General features: G+C 47.5%; 1 pseudogene; it reads right to left on the bottom strand.

The window, feature by feature from the left end:
• Positions 1-1,594: 1,594 nt before the first annotated feature.
• LOC135884601 (paired amphipathic helix protein Sin3a-like) lies at positions 1,595-10,215 on the bottom strand (annotated as a pseudogene).
• Positions 10,216-18,259: the final 8,044 nt, after the last annotated feature.

Here is an 18,259-nt window from a genome sequence, read left to right as displayed (position 1 = left end):
TCGGCCTTTTCTGGGTGCTTAGCAGACAATACTTGGCAGAAAATAGTATACTACGACTGGTAGCCATCATCGTCCAACGAGGACGGTTAAAGGCAGTAGTCAGAAGGATCGGTAAAGGATCGGTAAAGGCGCTCAGGCTACAATAATCTATGAGCATTTCAGGCAACCTGTAAATTTGTCCGACGAGGACGGTTACCAGTCATAATAAACCATCTACTGCCAAAAGGCAAGGGGCTGGTGCAATGCAGCCCTACGGCTGCCAGCCCCACAGCTACCAGCATCCCGATCGCCGATGAAGGCTACCACTCATGCTGCACCATCTACCGCCAAAAGGCAGTAAGCTGCTGCTGCTGTTTAGCAATGCAGTCCCACGTTTGCCGGCACCCGGAAGACATATGGTGACGGTGAGCTGAGCTGAGCGGGCTCCATGCTTGGCGTGGTATGTTGTCTGCACAGGTAACCCAGGTAAAAAGGCGCGAATCTATTGTCTGCCGTTGCTGTGACGGCGGGGGAGGGCCTGACGCAATGTACCCAGAACCCCCCGCGGCACTGTTTTGCATCATTCGGGCATTGCGATCTCAACCCATAATTCCAATGGGCGCCGGAGACTGCCGGAGACTCCGGGAACTGTGGGATAGGTACCCATAGGTACCCATAGTGCAATGCGCCGGAAGTCGACGCTAGCCTCGGTACTGTGGACGCGGTCCGCCGACTTCATGCACTTAGAGCATTTTATGTGGGGACACACACAATCGGCTGCATACAACCGGTTTCTATAAAACTGGCTTCTATAAATCCGACCTAATTTTGTAGTGTAGACATACACTGTCCACACTTCCTCCTTTGCTTTAATCCAAATTAGCTACTTTACTCTGGTTTTAGCTGGCAGGAAACAGGCAGCCATAGGCAGTTTAGTACTGTAGCATTATCACCACTAAGGAAACCAGCCCTTGGAGAATTCTAAATACATATATTTCCTGAGACCACTCAGATTACACGAATATTGTAACAGAAAATGGAAGATCAAGGAGGCTCTTTACTGGTCTACATAGGACTGCCTGGACTTACTTGGGTTTGGCCTGCCCTGCTTTCTTTAGTCGGTAAATCATTTGAACACCAGTTTAAAAGGACACACACTTTTTAATACCAGAGCCAAAACTGACTGCTTTGTCAATTGCCAGGGGCTGACTCCTCCATTGAGATAGTTTATAACAAGCTTGGGGCAAGAGAAGATTTTTATCCAACTTGTAAATTCATGAGGTAGAAAAATAGCGCAATCCAAAATTAAGAAATTCAGCTGGCAAGGAGTGTTAAAGCAATACAAAATACCACGCCTCTCGCCCACAGCCCCATGAAGTAGGATGTTCCAAGTCCCAGGGTCAGGTCTAGAGATCTCCTCCTTGATAACATGCTGTGCTACATTCAGTGCCCACCAGCATCCTTATATTTCACATTTTGGAAACTACCAAAATGCAGGTACCGGATTTTACAGAGACAAGACCTAAAGGCAGGTGAGAGGGAGGAACACAGATTCCTCAAGACACCAGGAAACAGATCAAGTACCAGATCCACACACTGGGCTGTCATTCTTGTCTCATTTTATGCCTAGCACTTCCCGCTCCCATTCCCTTTCCCGGTTCTCCTCTTCGATTTGCCGCTCAGCCTGGGTGCAAATCCTCAGCAGCAGCAAGCATAGGATTTGGTGAAGCCGCATGAAGATGTACCAGTTGTTGTTGACATAGAAGAGGCTGTACACTTCGTCCCCCCTCCGCCCCTCCCCCCCGGTAGCTTCTGGGCCGCTGTGTTGCTGAACAGCAGCTTGGCTTTAGGGAGGCTGCCCCCAACTCCGTTGTCCTTTTTCGCAGCCCCAGTGGCTTCATCCACATCCATTTCCTCCTCCACGTCTGAGAGCTCGCACCGCCCAGCAAACAGCAAGTCCGGAATGAAGTGGTACATGATCTGCTTGATTTTGTACTTGTCCTCTTTCTGAATTCCTGTCTGCTGTTTCACGTGGTGGATGATAAAGAGAAGCAGCATCCTCCAGGATTTGCCTGTCCTCATAGGCTAGTGACAGGTGTGGGCCTATGGGTACTCCAGCATTATCTTCTGATGCCTGCTCTTGCCTCTGAGGGAGGAAGAGCAAATACACAGAGCATGGGTGAGTCTCACATATGCAACTTACCACGTCTTTAAGACCCTTGTACAAAGCACTGGCAGTGAACTGGATTTCCTCTTTCATTACAATCCCAAACCCTATGGGGGAAGGGCCAGAGTTCACATTATCCATCACAACAACCCAAGTTCTGGTGTCAAGGGCCTACACATATTGCATACAGGGCCTTGGTGTCATTCTGTTTGAAGCTGATGCCCTGGTGATCCAGGGATTTCAGGTAATGTTTCTCATTCTGCTCCCCCCAGACCTTGTTGAATCCTCTCTGGCCTTCTCGCCACTCTTCCTCTTTCATCTTTAACCTTAGCAGCAACAAAAAACAAAACAGAAGCTAAGAGATGCTAAGATACCACATTGATGGGTGTAGGATAAAAACCTAGACCAGACAAGCTGGAGGCAGTAAGGCTTCTGCTCAGTGCCCATCGCCCACTGAAACAGCAGAAAGTTTCAGAAGGACTTCAAATGAGGTACAACGTGATAGCAAAATGCTCCAGGAATGGCCATGAATCTTTAGATTGCTTTTGTGGCTATGTTATTTTACAGAAGGTTAAATAGGCCACAAATGCATGGCTATACCCCACTAACCAGGGTGATGATGAGGGCATTCAACAGAACATAAACCAAACTTTTTTTTTTCCTGTATACCTCCTACAGCGTCCCAGGACTGGGTCTGAGTTCATTGTCAATATCCCAGAATTCTGCTTTGTGAGAAGTTACAAATAACAGAAATCTCAACTGTTGTAACCAGCTGCCCCAAAGAGTCCCTGGTATCTGTGACATCCCATCATTTATTTAATACATGGATTTAACCACTTGCCAGACATTTCAGAGCTCTCAAACTTCTCTGATACTTGTTATGGTCCTGTAACTAGATATTCTTTTCACCCCATGCAACACAGGCATACACAAAACTCTGAACCTCTCAGCCAGCTTATACCTAGCCTAGAAGAAAGAAGTCCATTCTGTCACTTCACAAAGAGTGCACTGTAACCAACTTGATCATGTTTAAAGGAAAAACACCACAAGTTGGGAATCAGACAACCCTCGACCTCTCACATCTTGACATAATGGAAAAACCAGCTCTCTCTCTTCACTGAGAATTAAGGAATCACAATTTACATCTAGGCAGCCTACATACTTTTGATGAGACATAGGAACTTTGCAGAGATATAATTGCTGAACGTTCCAGGAGTCTAGAAGCACACAGATCCCAGAAGTACCTCTTACTTGGCAGTCCCTTCGCAAATCTATATCCCTCCTCTAATCTAGTTTTCATACCATGTCCATACCCTGGTGTCTAAGAGCACCTCCTCACAGTCTTACCCCTTTCCTTTCATCTCTCGTTTCTTTACGTCTAGTTCTCACATTATGCCCTGCCTCAGTAGAGAACCTGCTGGAGACTGCAGACGTCCTCAACATGATGCAACATAAAAGCAAGTCCTTCCGGACATGAGTTCTCTTTCTGCATTTGTATAACGGGGCCCCAATTCTGACGGGGACATTAGGGAGCCACCATAATAAAGATCTGACAATCCGCAACTACAGTGCTAAAGGGAATTACTTTCATTTCTAATTATCCTTTGTTCTACATTGTTAGAGATGTATCGGGAAAGTGGAAAAGTATGATGACACGGTTCCATCAAAATGCTGTTGTAGCCTCTTGCTGTGTAAATCCAGAACCAGCCAGGAGGCCAGAGAAGCTATAAAGAACACAAAGGTTAGTTTCCATTCATTTATGGACTATCCCCTTCAGCCAGTTTAGTAGGGGCACATTCCGCACATTCTTTGAATACTGTAGTTCAATTTCCACCTTCTCTTTACAGCTCACTGACCATGCTCAACAAGGAACTGGGTGGAAGACAGCACTTAAACTCAAGAGTGACACATGGTGACCACTAGGGGGCTTGGCTCTTACTCCACTCTACCATGGCTGCCCTCAAGGGTAAAAAAAGGAAGAGCTAGGGAAGTTCGGAAAATCTTGTGCTAAGGTTCTAAGACACAAGAGAAAAAGTCCTACACAGATGGTACTAGAGAAGAGTACTTCCTTTCATCAATTTTACATTTCCTGCCTTTCATTTTCACATTTTCATATCCCCTTGTCCGTATATGAAAAGGTAAATAGCAGCAGCAATCAGATTTTGTATACCTCTGTAAAAACGCCTCTGATACCACTATCTCTCAAACCTAAACAGTCTCATTACCATCAATCACTTCTCACAGTCTTCCCATGCCTCATCTTCCCCCCCATGCTCATTTCTGAGTCCTTTATTACTGAGATGTCCTTCTTGAGATAGGGTGACCACAACACAGAATTCCAGCTAGGTGGGGGATTTGTTAGTTTTTTCAATATACAGTAATGGCATATTTGCTTCAATTCATAGCAGAGATTGAGGCTGTATAAGAAGATTCTGTCAACCACCTCTCTTTCTATTCAAGACCACACTGACGACCTGTAGTCTATAGATCAGGAACCTATGCTTTAAAGATTGTAAAATTGTCCAACTTTTGACTTAGCTTCCATTTTCCTACGTCTCATATCTCAGTACTAATTTTTGGTATAATCCCTTCCACCAAGGATGCTGGACTGTTATATATTGTGATCGCTACCACTCAATGGCTTGACCACAGTTATTTCTTGATTCAGCATCTAAGTGTTATTCAGGGCTAAATCAATAACCTCTCCTCTTGTGTAGCTACAGACTAGCTATTACAAGAAGCAATCATTTAAAATATTGAAAAACTCCTTCTCCTCACCTTCTCCAGAGGTTGACATTTTATATGTGGGGAGTTGAAATTGCCCGTTATAACTATTATTCAAGAGAGCGGTCTCTGGCCCCCCCTCAATATTGTGCACTCACTTCCTTTTTCTGATCAGGAGGCTGGCAGTAGAACATCGTAATTTTTGAGTTGGAACCTGAATCCAATACAGACTCTACACGTCAAAGCCTTGTTCACTTTCACAGATGGGATTTATAATGGGATCAAACTCAGTTGTGTCCAAAACTGACAATACAGAACCCCACCCCAGCTTGATTTTTGAACTCAAGACTGCCCTATCTTGGGTAGGAAAAATAAAAAATCCATACCCTGCCAGCAGGGCCAGCGATGTTTTGGCTTTACTAGACACAATAGTAGCTGGGTACTATGAAACGCAACAACTTATTAGAACATAAAAAGCATCCGCATTTCTCAGACTGTATGCTTTCCTCACCTGGAGCCTCTGTGTGTATTATACGTTTGAATAGTGCCTAGATTACGATGAGTTTTACCCAAACACAAGTAATAATGCCGAAACCTGGGAAGTACCTTTTCAGCACAATAGGAACTGCAACAGATGGGTTTTTCCTCAGCCCGTCTAGGATGTCGGCCGCTTTGTCAGCATATATCCTCTGCAGCGCCTTGCGGTGGATCACCTCCGATGTGCCACCCAGAGTGTTGTCCAGCCGGAATTTGGCTTGCTCCTCAGCAGACAAGCGGGAGAGTTTCTTTGGATTGCCTCTAAGACTCTGATTGTTGCCAGGTTGGTCTCCAAGACAACATCCAGCTGAAAGGGAAGATGTGTTAGCCATGGTACAATATTACTTTCTGGAAATAAAGGTCGGGTCTACACTACAGACCTATATTGGTGTAACTATGTTGCTCAGGGGTGTGAAAAATCCACACTGAGCAACGCAGTTACATCCACCTAATCCCCCGCGTAGACAGCGTCATGTCAACGGGAGAGCTTCTCCCATCGACACAGCTATCACGTCTTGGGGAGGTGGATTAACTAAGCTGATGGGAGAAGCTCTCCCGTTGGCATAGGAGTTTCTTCACTTAAGCACTGCATCAGCACAGCTGCAGTGTTTTAAGTGTCGACTTACCCTAACATTTAAGTGAACCAAAACAAGAACTTAATACTTCTGTAATGCTGTGCACATAAAACAGGAGGCACTTGAGAAATGGTTTAATATTTCCACATTTGGTTGTTCTAATCTACCTATATTTCATCTGCTTCCTATACAGTATTGCCTCTTTTCACAAGAAGTTACAGGCCACTAAAATGCTTCCTTCAGGAAATAAGATTTTCCATGGGTGGGAGGTACACAATTGACAGCATTACTACAAAAGGAAGCGATAAATCTTAGCATAGGCAAATAATTGCTGTGCTGAGTTCCATTTGGAGTGTCAATCATTTAACACTCTGTGAATGTCATTTTTCAGATTTTTAACACAGAAATATATTTCAGCCTCTATGTACTAATAAAAGGAAGCATCAATTATGCATCTGCCATTGAACAGTTTCATTTGGAATGACCTAAAGAGAAGAGAAAGAAAGCTGTGCCAAAGCTACCGACCACGATAAAGTCAATGGGTTGGAGGGGAAGGAGTTGGTGATCAGAAGCAGTTACTTGGATTTTGATTCTTGTATTCACAGAGGTTGAACAGTCCTTAGGTAGAAGCATAACCATGTCCACCAAAGGCAGGACAAGTAGTAATGGGCTTAATCTGCAGCAAGGGAGATTTAGGTTAGATATTAGGAAAACTTTCTAACTATAAGGGTAGTTAAGCACTGGAATAGGCTTCCAAGGAAGACTGTGAACTCCCCATCATTGGAGGTTTTTAAGAACAGGTTGGACAAACTTTTGTCAGGGATGGTCTAGGTCTTTACTTGGTCCAACTCAGTGCAGGGGGCTAGACTTGATGACTTCTTGAGGTCATTTCCAGCCCTACATTTTTATGACTCTATGATCCTATAACCAAGAAAAAAAGTCCGGGCATCAGTATTTAAGCAGTATTATACCATATAGCTAACCAGTTCATAGAATCCCAGGCTTTCCAAGAAATGATTTTGGAAGAATTCTACCTCAAAACGCTCGTCCTCACATCTGTAGATGTGTTCTTCGTATTGTGTCTTCTTGGAGCTAACGAAGGTAGAATCCTCAGACCGGGAAGGGAAGGAGACCCAAGTATCATTCAAAACCTTAGGTGAAGGAGAAAAGCAGAAGACTGATGGATCTTTTCTCTGAGCCATCAGAGCAGACACCCAAATTTATATTATCACATGTTTCTCTGACAAGGAATCTCCGATTCCCTACATCCATTGTCTCTTTTCCTTGGTGAACATTCTCTCCTGTACATACCACAGGATCCCTTATAGCCAAAACTCGACCTTCTGGGCATGCTGCAAAAGCCATTGATTTGATTGAGTCTGGGGGAAAGCTAGTGGCTTTCTTCCTAGAGAAGTCAAAGAGAAGGGTGAAAGTAGTTTTTCTGCTGCTTTGGATTTATTGGCTGGCTGACTTAAATCTGTTCTGTGAATATGATTGTTTAATGATGCTGGGTGGTCTCACTGGGTTATTGTAAGCATAATTAATTGTTACGGTGCCTATGGCTTTATGTAGGGACTTTATATTCAAATATAGATACAGTAACTCCTCACTTAAAGTCAGCCCAGTAAACGTTGTTTCGTTGTTACCTTGCTGATCAATTACGGATCAAATGCTGCTCATTTAAAGTTGTGCAATGCTCCCTTCTAACGTCCTTTGGCAGCCGCCTGCTTTGTCCACTGCTTGCAGGAAGAGCAGCCCGTTGCAGCTAGCTTGTGGGGGCTTGGAACCAGGGTGGACCGGCAGCCCCGCTATCAGCTCCCCGCTCCCCTAAGTTCCCTGTGCTGCAGCCACCCAGCAGAGTATCAATTCCTGGCAGTTCAGCTGTCCTTCCCCCCACTGCCATGTGCTGCTCCTGCCCTCTGCCTTGGAGCTGCTCCCAGAGACTCCTGCTTGCTGTGCAGGGGAGGAAGGGGGGCTAATATCAGGGTGTCCCCCTCCCCCCTGCTCCTGCACCCCGCTTACCCCTTCTCCATATAGAGCAGGGAGACAGAGAGAGCTTGGGACAGCAGCTGCTGTCTCAACTTCCTGATCCACTTAAAAAGACAATGCACTTAAGAGTGGGTCAGCTTACTTAAAGGGGCAGTGTGCATCTCTCTCTCTCCCACACACAAGGTGTGTGTCTGTCTCTGTCTGCTATGCTGTCTCCCCTCCCTCGTGTGAGAGGTTACATTAACAACGTGTTAACCCTTGAAGGCTCAGCCGAGTGCTAGTTCATCATTTAGCAGTAAGGCATTCCCTGGGAAATATCCCTCCCTCTTCCACCCTCTAACTTCACCACCTCAACCAAGCTTCACAATCATCATAGCTGTGAACAGTATTAAATTGTTTGTTTAAAACGTATACTGTGTGTATAGCTATATAATACAGCCTATAGTTTTTTGTCTGGTGAAAAAAATTTCCCTGGAACCTCACCCCCTCTATTTACATTAATTCTTATGGGGAAATTGGATTAGCTGAACATCATTTCGCTTAAAGTCGCATTTTTCAGGAACATAACTACAACATTAAGCGAGGGGTTACTGTATCGCTCTGAGGCTGGTTGGTTCCCACTTTCTCCCACCCAACGCAGACTGACTCCTTTGAGCCCCATGGCAGGATTGGAGGGGGACACACACATGTGGCAATCCTGTTGATCTCACATCTAGCTTCCTGTGCATGCATAGATTCAGGCCCCAATCCTGCAATTTATTTTAAGTGGACGGGCTGTGCGTCTACGCAGAAGCCCCATTAATTTCAATGAGGTTCAGCCTTGACGCTGGGGTCCTCCTGAGCAGAGCCAGTTATAGGCTACGTCTTCACTGGGGAAGGGGGGAGGAATCGATTTAAGAGATGCAAATTCAGCTACGCGAACACCGTAGCTGAATTCAACGTATCCGAGCCGACTTACCCCACGGTGAGGACGGCGGCAAATTGACCGCCGCGGCTCCCCCGTCAACGGCGCTTACTTCTACCTGCGCTGGTGGAGTACAAGCGTCGATTCGGGGATCGATTGTCGCGTCCCGACGAGACGCGATCATTCGATCCCCAAGAGATCGATTTCTACCCGCCGATTCAGGGGGGTAGTGAAGACGAAGCCTTAGGAGCAAGGATTTACGTGACAGCTGCCAGGAACAGATGCAGTCATGGTAGGGTCTATGAAAAAAGTCTTTTTGTTTAAATATTTGAGAGCTAAATAACAGGAAGATTGTGGTGCTGGTAAGGCAGATGGATCTGTGAGAGGATCTCTGTTATGGGCTGCTCCACAGGGTGAAAAGAAGAACCTCCGTCCTACACTGTGAGAAACCCAAAAGGCTGGTCAGAACCGGAGAGAAGGAAGCAGCAAAACTGAAACTGACCAGCCTAACTGGAGAGTGAAACAGCAAAGGGGAAAGAAAAAGCAGCAGAGCCTTTGATTTTTAAAGCCTTTAAACGCACAAAAAGGATTTTGCAAGTGTCCCTTCTCCCCCGCCTGCTCCAAGCTTTCAGAGCAGCGACACCCGGGCTGTAGCAGGTGGGAACACCCCACCCGATCGCCCCCTCCCCGGGGCACGGCTGGAGTCACTGCGACTCTCAGGCAGACCCACAGCCCGAGCAGCGGGTTTCACGGGGGAGAAGCCACGTCGCTTTCCACATCCAGACCCGTCCGATCCCGGCCCGTGCTCATAGCCGGGCCAGCAGGAACCAGGGGCCGGTGGCGGCTCGGGTCCCCCGCCGGCCAGCGGGGCTCGCTCCGCAGCTAACGCGCCCCCCCCGCCCAGCGTCCCGAGGCAGCCCCGCGTCCACCTCGGTCCTGGCACGCCGGGCCGGGCCGCTCCAGGCACCGGGGGGAGGGGCGCTGGAAGTGAGGGCGCTGAGTGGGGGAGGGGGGCAAGCCCCGCCGCAGGGGCTGGGGGCGGCCGGACCCCGCCCCGAGCGGGAGCGCAGGCCCGGCCCGGGGGACGCCCGCGGGCCGCTGTTTCCCGGCCGGAGGGGGCGGAACTCGCGGCGGACCGGTCCGGCTCCCACCTGCCCCGGAGGTTGCAGTCGGGGAAGCGGGGCTCGGAGAGGAACTTCTTGGCCCGCTCCAGCGCGGTGCGCCGCCGCTTCAGCACCTGGGACCCGGCCACGGCCCCGCGGAGCAGCGCGGACACGGGCCGAGCCACAGCTCCGGAGTCCGGCAACAGGGGAAGCCTGTACCTGTGGGCTACTGCGCATGTGCGGGTACGGTGGGGAGTGAGCGCCCCGGGGGCGGGGCCTGGGTCCCGCCTCACCCTGTCGCCTAGCAACGGGCAATCCCAGATTCCTGGCCCGGACTCCCCCCTGCTGCCCCCATGCGGCCGCTGCGGGGAGAGAGCGGGGCGCGCACCCCGGCGGGGTCCCTCGCACCGCTCTGGGGAAGGGCCCCGGGCCCGGCTATGAACAGTCATTGGATCAGTCCCGGGATTGCCGGGGGAACCAGACCCTGCTGTGCCGCAGGCTCCCAGTGCCAGGGTGGGCCAGTCACTTGGGCCCAGATCCTCACGGGTTTAGGCACCTAAATCCCACCAAAGTCCTACCTTCTCTGTGCCTCAGTTCCCCACCCCTGCAGTGGGGGTTACAGCCCTGCCCTGCCTCCCAGTGGTGGTGTGAGGATAAAGACCTTAAAGATTGGGAGGTGCTCAGCTCCTATAGTAATGGGGCCACAGGAATACCTGAGACAGACTACAAACAGGCAGAGATATGAGAAAAAACACACACACACATACAGATGAGAAACACACACACACCAGTCCCAAACAGAACCATGCAGGGTAATGTATGTTATAAAAAACACCCACAAACCAACCACACACAACTAGCCCATGGACCAGGCTGAACTTGTTCCTGTCACTCTCATTTCACAGGTCCTTTCCTCCTAGTGTTTGTCACACTCACTTGTTGCATCTTGTTTTAAATCAGGCCCTGTCCCTGCAAACACTGGCCAGGATTTCACAAGCTGCCCTGCGCACTCGAGTCCTTACACCTGCAAGGAGCTCCATGGAAGCCAAGGAGAGTCTGCCACACGCATGCAGGGATCCACCAAAGTGAACCCGTTTGCGGGATTGTGTCACTTCCGCATGAGTTTGCTCATGTGAATAGTCTAATTGACTTCACTGGGGCTCTGCACATGCACAAAAGTCCTTCCATGTGGATCAGTGGCTTTGGCCCCCAAACTTGTTTGAGCTCCGTACAGCCGCAGGGGTCCACCCACACTCATCTCATTGTAAAACTGGGACCTTTGAAAGAATACGGCTTTTTCATCTCAGCATTTACAAACATCTCCCTTTAATGTGCTACTTTATAGTCATCACTGCACGCAAGAGAGATGATTAATCCATTTTAATTAGTGATAGCACTGGGACTTCTACTGAGTTTGACCGCATTGCATGGCAATTTTACACCTTCAAATATTTTTACTCACACCACTATGTTGTCACTGTTACATCAGCTGCATTGTAAATGAATCCTAGGTAGAAAGGGGACCCCATTTCACACACTCTCAGGCTCAAACCCTGCTAGCAGCTCCGTGTAGGTGGACGCCCGCAGAGTCTTCGGTGAGCTTCATCCTAGGTGTAGTGAGCCATCCACAATGATCAGCTTGTAACATCGGGGCCTTCGTTGTGACAACTTGTTTGATGATCAGAACAGTTGCTGAAATCATTCCCAGAAGTGTGAGCAGCCAGAGAAGCTTGAACTCAAGAATGCATTAAAATATACACTCTCTATCTCCACTTCTGCAAATGTGCTCAATAGGCATTCACGTTGTTCCCTAAGAGTTTAATAAGCATGGGCTATTATGGGGCTAGAAATCAGACAAAGGCAGTCATTTAAAGATACATCTCTGTAAGAGAAGAATTTGGGCCCTGTGAATTTCCCATGTTGCGGAATTTGGCTTCCAGAAAGTAGCAGAGTACAGAAAGTTCCACACCGCCATTGCTTGTTCTCTCCATTCACTCATACTGCACCGTGATCCTTTGTCCAATGAGGGTTTTGATCTGACCCGAATTGTTTTCAGGATGCAGTTTCTTGGGATTCTGCGGCTAAGTCATCCCACCCCCATGGTCAAAGCCATGGTAGAAGGCTCTGGGGGAGGAAATCTCCATGAGGAGACCCTAGCTGAGATACCTCCACATCATCCTGGTAGGGGGCGAAGAGGGAACAAAGCCACAAGGCCCACCCTCAAGCCCTGCACATCCCCAGAGCACCGCAGAAGGCCAGGGCTCTCCATGCAGAGGTCTTTTACCTCCAGACCAGCTCTATCCCCAAATTCAGTTGAAGGCAATGGGAACACTGGCTCCACAGCCCCACTGAAAATCAGCCCCCAGGTGTCCCCAGTTGGGCACAAGAAATGAAGGCACCCAAAAATCAGTAGCTGTTTTTGAGAACATTGACCTCCCCCTCTCCGTGCCTCAGTTTCCCCATCTGTAAAATGGAGATAATACTCCTCACCCACCTTGCTAAAGCACTTTGAATGACGAACACTTGGTAATGCTTGTTGGAGAGACTGTAGAGAGAGAGGAACTTTCCTCACACACGGATCAGAGACCTAGCAGCAGTCATATTGCTTCCCACCCCTTTGACTGAGTCCCTGGAATGCCCAGTGAAAATATGCGTCCACTGAACAATTCTAGACTGCCTTTGCATCTCTCATGGCCACTAAACTGCTCCTCAGTGGTACATTGGAAGAGCAGATGCCCCTGACAATACTGCCTGGGGTTGGGGGGACAAGATATTCTTGTTACAAAGGAACATTGAGATGATCAGAAAGCCGGAGCCAGGGACCATCCTATAGTTTGGCAGCTTTTCCTTAAGAGAGTCAAGAGCTTTGATTCATTCTAAATTAGACTCTTCCTCAGTCACTCTGTGTGAGTGTGTGGATACAGAGAGAGAAAGTACATGGGTGTGTACCTATATGGGTAGGAAAAAGCAGGGAGAGGAGGCAGGGAGCAGAGACAGGCACTAGGGAAAGACACCCATGGGGAATGGGGAGCAAGTGGGTTGGGGGAGGAAGAGCCAAAAAGGGACAGAAGGAAAGAAAGAGGCGGGGGGTGGGGGGAAAGAGCCCACAGGCCCTAGGGAAAGGGGTTGGAGGAGGTGCAGAGGAAGAGAATAGAAAAGAATGAGAGAGAGAGAGAGAGGGAGAAGATGAAGGGGGAATAAAAATCATAGGGAGAAGAAGGGATAAAGAAATGGCTCAAGGGGAGGAGAGAGCAAGACAAGCCACCACGTTATGATCCAGCCGGGTTAGTGGAGCCTGTTGTAATAATTTGGGCCTCGTACGCCTAACCCGATTGTAAGCTTAACTTTGGGTAAGTGGATAAAAAGTTGATCAAATGTTCCAATAACTCATAACAGGGAATGTTGAGGAAAGGGAGACAGACTGAATGAGCCCAAAGGGAAAGGCCAACTAGTAACTCAAGGACAGTGTTAAGATCATGCCTGGTCAACAAGAGAACTGTGGGGCTGGAAATCAAGGGACCAAAACTGGTGTGTCGGAAATGAGGTCTAATTGGTAGACAAAATAATAAGGGGAAGGATTATTCCACCCATCGCTCCCTTTGGGGTCCGTTAGAAAAAAGACCTTCGGGGAGAATGAAGTGCTCTGACTGGGAGATGGGTGGACAGGAAGAAGTGAACTTCACCGCATGGCTGCCACATCCACCATCTCCTCGGGACCTCAGGATCCACCGTAACGCTGTTGGGCCTTCATGATCCTGATCCTGATGCTGAGAAATGTCCTGTCCAGACCAGGCCTGAGAGAGAGGGATTCAGATGACACGGCCACCTCCACTGGCTCCAGCCAAATCCCAAACACCACCTGGGATTTGATGTTTTCTCTGTAATTATTTTACCTTAAGAATAAATGTGCTTGCTTAGAAGGAACCAGGTGGTAACTATACTGTGCATAGCCCCTGGAGAGAAAGCAACCACCCGTGCTGGGCTTTAGGCAGCCTGGTTTGCTGGGGATATCACAGCACAAGGCAGGGAGCTTGGCAGCTTTAAAGCCCTCAGGCAGAAGGGACTAGGATAAAGGTCCCTGCCCAGAGACATATAATGGCTTAAGACCTGAGGGCAGATACAGGTGCACTTACCCTGAAACTGTGACAAGTGCTTGCGGAGATCCTCTGCTAAAAGGCAATATGTAAGTGCAATGTTAAATTACAGCCTGGTTACTGATGTGCCATCATGCTGTTAGTGGTTGGGCTATTAGGCAAGCAGGCACAGCGGGGTTTTTCTTCTATCAGCTCCCCGGCTATAGCTACAATCCGAGACAGGGAACCTGACATTAAATGTAATGCCTGAACTCTAGGAAAGCAGGGCCACCCCAGAGGAGGCTGCCATACCCCTCCCTTCTTCCCATGCCTAGCATTAGTGGGATACAGTTACACATGGGGCATGCAGGCACATTGACACTCGTGCTCTTGTCTCAAAGCCAATTCCCCGTCAAGCCTTGCCTTTCGTGTTTGCTCTCTTTCCCTTCAGGATCTAAATGACCATCTCCATAAAGCTTTTTGCCATCCTCTTGCTGGTTGCAGCAGCATCAAATGGCACAAAGACTGAAACCATTAATTAATGTAATAGCACAGGATAAAGGTAACCAACTTTGCCAGACATGAAGTACTACTACAAGTGGTGCAATGGTTATTTTTATCCAGCCACATACAGTACTTGGCACAAGTCAGTGAAATAGATCTCTCTGCTGTAACATGTCTAACCCCCACTTAAGGCTGTTTTGTCACCCGATTTACATTATTCAGACAGGGTTCCCTTTCCCCCCCTGAAAGATTGCTTTGAAATCATCTCTAAACCATCAGCGTGAGCTTTAAGTTCTGTTAACTCTCAGCTTTGGTGAAGTCTGTTGATAAGAAGCTTTAACATCACTGGTTAGAGAAGGCAGAGGATTAGCCACACACCCAAACACTGCATTAGTGTGAGGGAAGGAAAACTACTGGTAACACTGATACCTCTATAGAGAGTATCTGAGCCAGCTTTCTATTTTAGAGGAAGATGGCACTTGGGATTTGGATCAGCAAGCAACTTCTTTTCTGGAAAAGGTGATTTGTTTCTTTACAGTGGGGCACGAAGCTAGGTAGTCTCAGGCTGTGCGATCTTGTAAGTTAAGCAGACTCAGGTATAGTCAGTATACAGAAATAACAGGAGTACTTGTGGCACCTTAGAGACTAACAAATTTATTAGAGCATAAGCTTTCGTGGGCTACAACCCACTTCTTCGGATGCATATAGAGTGAACCATATATTGAGGAGATATATATACACACACATACAGAGAGCATGAACAGGTGGGAGTTGTCTTACCAACTCTGAGAGGCCAATTAAGTAAGAGAAAAAAATCTTTTGAAGTGATAATCAAGATGGCTCAGTACAGACAGTTTGATAAGAAGCAAGTGTGAAAATACTTACAAGGGGAGATAGATTCAATGTTTGTAATGGCTCAGCCACTCCCAATCCCTATTTAGCCCTGAGTTGATTGTGTCTAGTTTGCATATCAATTCCAGCTCAGCAGTCTCTCGTTGGAGTCTGTTTTTGAAGTTTTTCTGTTTTAAGATAGCCACCCGCAGGTCTGTCAAAGAATGGCCAGACAGGTTAAAGTGTTCTCCCACTGGTTTTTGAGTATTATGATTCCTGATGTCAGATTTGTGTCCATTAATTCTTTTGCGTAGAGACTGTCCGGTTTGGCCAATGTACATGGCAGAGGGGCATTGCTGGCACATGATGGCATATATCACATTGGTAGATGTGCAGGTGAACGAGCCACCGATGGTATGGCTGATGTGATTAGGCCCTATGATGGTGTCACTTGAATAGATATGTGGACAGAGTTGGCATCGGGCTTTGTTACAAGGATAGGTTCCTGGGTCAGTGTTTTTGTTCAGTGATGTGTGGTTGCTGGTGAGTATTTGCTTTAGGTTGGGGGGTTGTCTGTAAGCGAGGACAGGTCTGTCTCCCAAGATCTGTGAGAGTAAAGGATCATCTTTCAGGATAGGTTGTAGATCTCTGATGATGCGCTGGAGAGGTTTTAGTTGGGGGCTGAAGGTGACAGCTAGTGGTGTTCTGTTATTTTCTTTGTTGGCCCTGTCTTGTAGGAGGTGACTCCTGGGTACTCGTCTGTGTGTGGAATATTCCACACACAGATGGACTACAAGCTATCAGGAACAGTATCCCCGATAATGTCACAGCTAACCTGGTGGCTGAACTCTGTGACTTTGTCCTCACCCACAACTATTTCACATTTGGGGACAATATATACCTTCAAGTCAGCGGCACTGCTATGGGTACCCGCATGGCCCCACAGTATGCCAACATTTTTATGGCTGACTTAGAACAACGCTTCCTTAGCTCTCGTCCCCTAACGCCCCTACTCTACTTGCGCTACATTGATGACATCTTCATCATCTGGACCCATGGAAAAGAAGCCCTTGAGGAATTCCACCATGATTTCAATAATTTCCATCCCACCATCAACCTCAGCCTAGATCAATCCACACAAGCGGTCCATTTCCTGGACACTACTGTGCTAATAAGCGATGGTCACATAAATACCACCCTGTACCGGAAACCTACTGACCGCTACACTTACCTACATGCCTCCAGCTTCCATCCAGGACACACCACACGATCCATTGTCTACAGCCAAGCTCTAAGATATAACCGCATTTGCTCCAATCCCTCAGATAGAGACAAACACCTACAAGATCTCTATCAAGCATTCTTAAAACTACAATACCCACCTGCTGAAGTGAAAAAACAGATTGACAGAGCCAGACGAGTACCCAGAAGTCACCTCCTACAAGACAGGGCCAACAAAGAAAATAACAGAACACCACTAGCTGTCACCTTCAGCCCCCAACTAAAACCTCTCCAGCGCATCATCAGAGATCTACAACCTATCCTGAAAGATGATCCTTTACTCTCACAGATCTTGGGAGACAGACCTGTCCTCGCTTACAGACAACCCCCCAACCTAAAGCAAATACTCACCAGCAACCACACATCACTGAACAAAAACACTGACCCAGGAACCTATCCTTGTAACAAAGCCCGATGCCAACTCTGTCCACATATCTATTCAAGTGACACCATCATAGGGCCTAATCACATCAGCCGTACCATCGGTGGCTCGTTCACCTGCACATCTACCAATGTGATATATGCCATCATGTGCCAGCAATGCCCCTCTGCCATGTACATTGGCCAAACCGGACAGTCTCTACGCAAAAGAATTAATGGACACAAATCTGACATCAGGAATCATAATACTCAAAAACCAGTGGGAGAACACTTTAACCTGTCTGGCCATTCTTTGACAGACCTGCGGGTGGCTATCTTAAAACAGAAAAACTTCAAAAACAGACTCCAACGAGAGACTGCTGAGCTGGAATTGATATGCAAACTAGACACAATCAACTCAGGGCTAAATAGGGATTGGGAGTGGCTGAGCCATTACAAACATTGAATCTATCTCCCCTTGTAAGTATTTTCACACTTGCTTCTTATCAAACTGTCTGTACTGAGCCATCTTGATTATCACTTCAAAAGATTTTTTTCTCTTACTTAATTGGCCTCTCAGAGTTGGTAAGACAACTCCCACCTGTTCATGCTCTCTGTATGTGTGTGTATATATATCTCCTCAATATATGGTTCACTCTATATGCATCCGAAGAAGTGGGTTGTAGCCCACGAAAGCTTATGCTCTAATAAATTTGTTAGTCTCTAAGGTGCCACAAGTACTCCTGTTATTTTTGCGGATACAGACTAACACGGCTGCTACTCTGAAACCTGTCAGTATACAGAGAGAATCTCCAGCGATAGCGCAGTGGAGTGCAAAGATTTGTACTAATAATTCAGTAGATGGCACTCTTCCTTCTGGGTCAATAGGGACCCAATGGCACGGCGTGATTTTGTGGAGTTCCTATATTTCAGATGAGACCTAAATAAAATTGAGGTTTTAACCACTTCTGATTAGAGATTATTCTAGATTGAAGTTGGTCCCAAAGAAGATATTACCTCACCTCCCTTGTCTCTATTATAGATTGTGGCATTTTTGAAAAATAACATGGGGTGGGGAGTTTGGTCCCACGGTTCTAAATCAGTTCCAATTTGAGTAATGCATTCTGTGCAGCTAAATTTCCCCAGCAGTTTGGACTGCTTAAGGTATTCTTCGCTGCCTGCCACACTGTAGGGTTGCTTTTCATTATTAAACTGCCACATGCACAATGAGA

The sequence above is a fragment of the Emys orbicularis genome, chromosome 10 (genome assembly GCF_028017835.1).
Source record: "Emys orbicularis isolate rEmyOrb1 chromosome 10, rEmyOrb1.hap1, whole genome shotgun sequence".
NCBI lineage: Eukaryota > Metazoa > Chordata > Testudines > Emydidae > Emys > Emys orbicularis.
The sequence above is the reverse complement of the archived record's forward strand: the minus strand, read 5'-3'. Positions and strand labels throughout refer to the sequence as shown.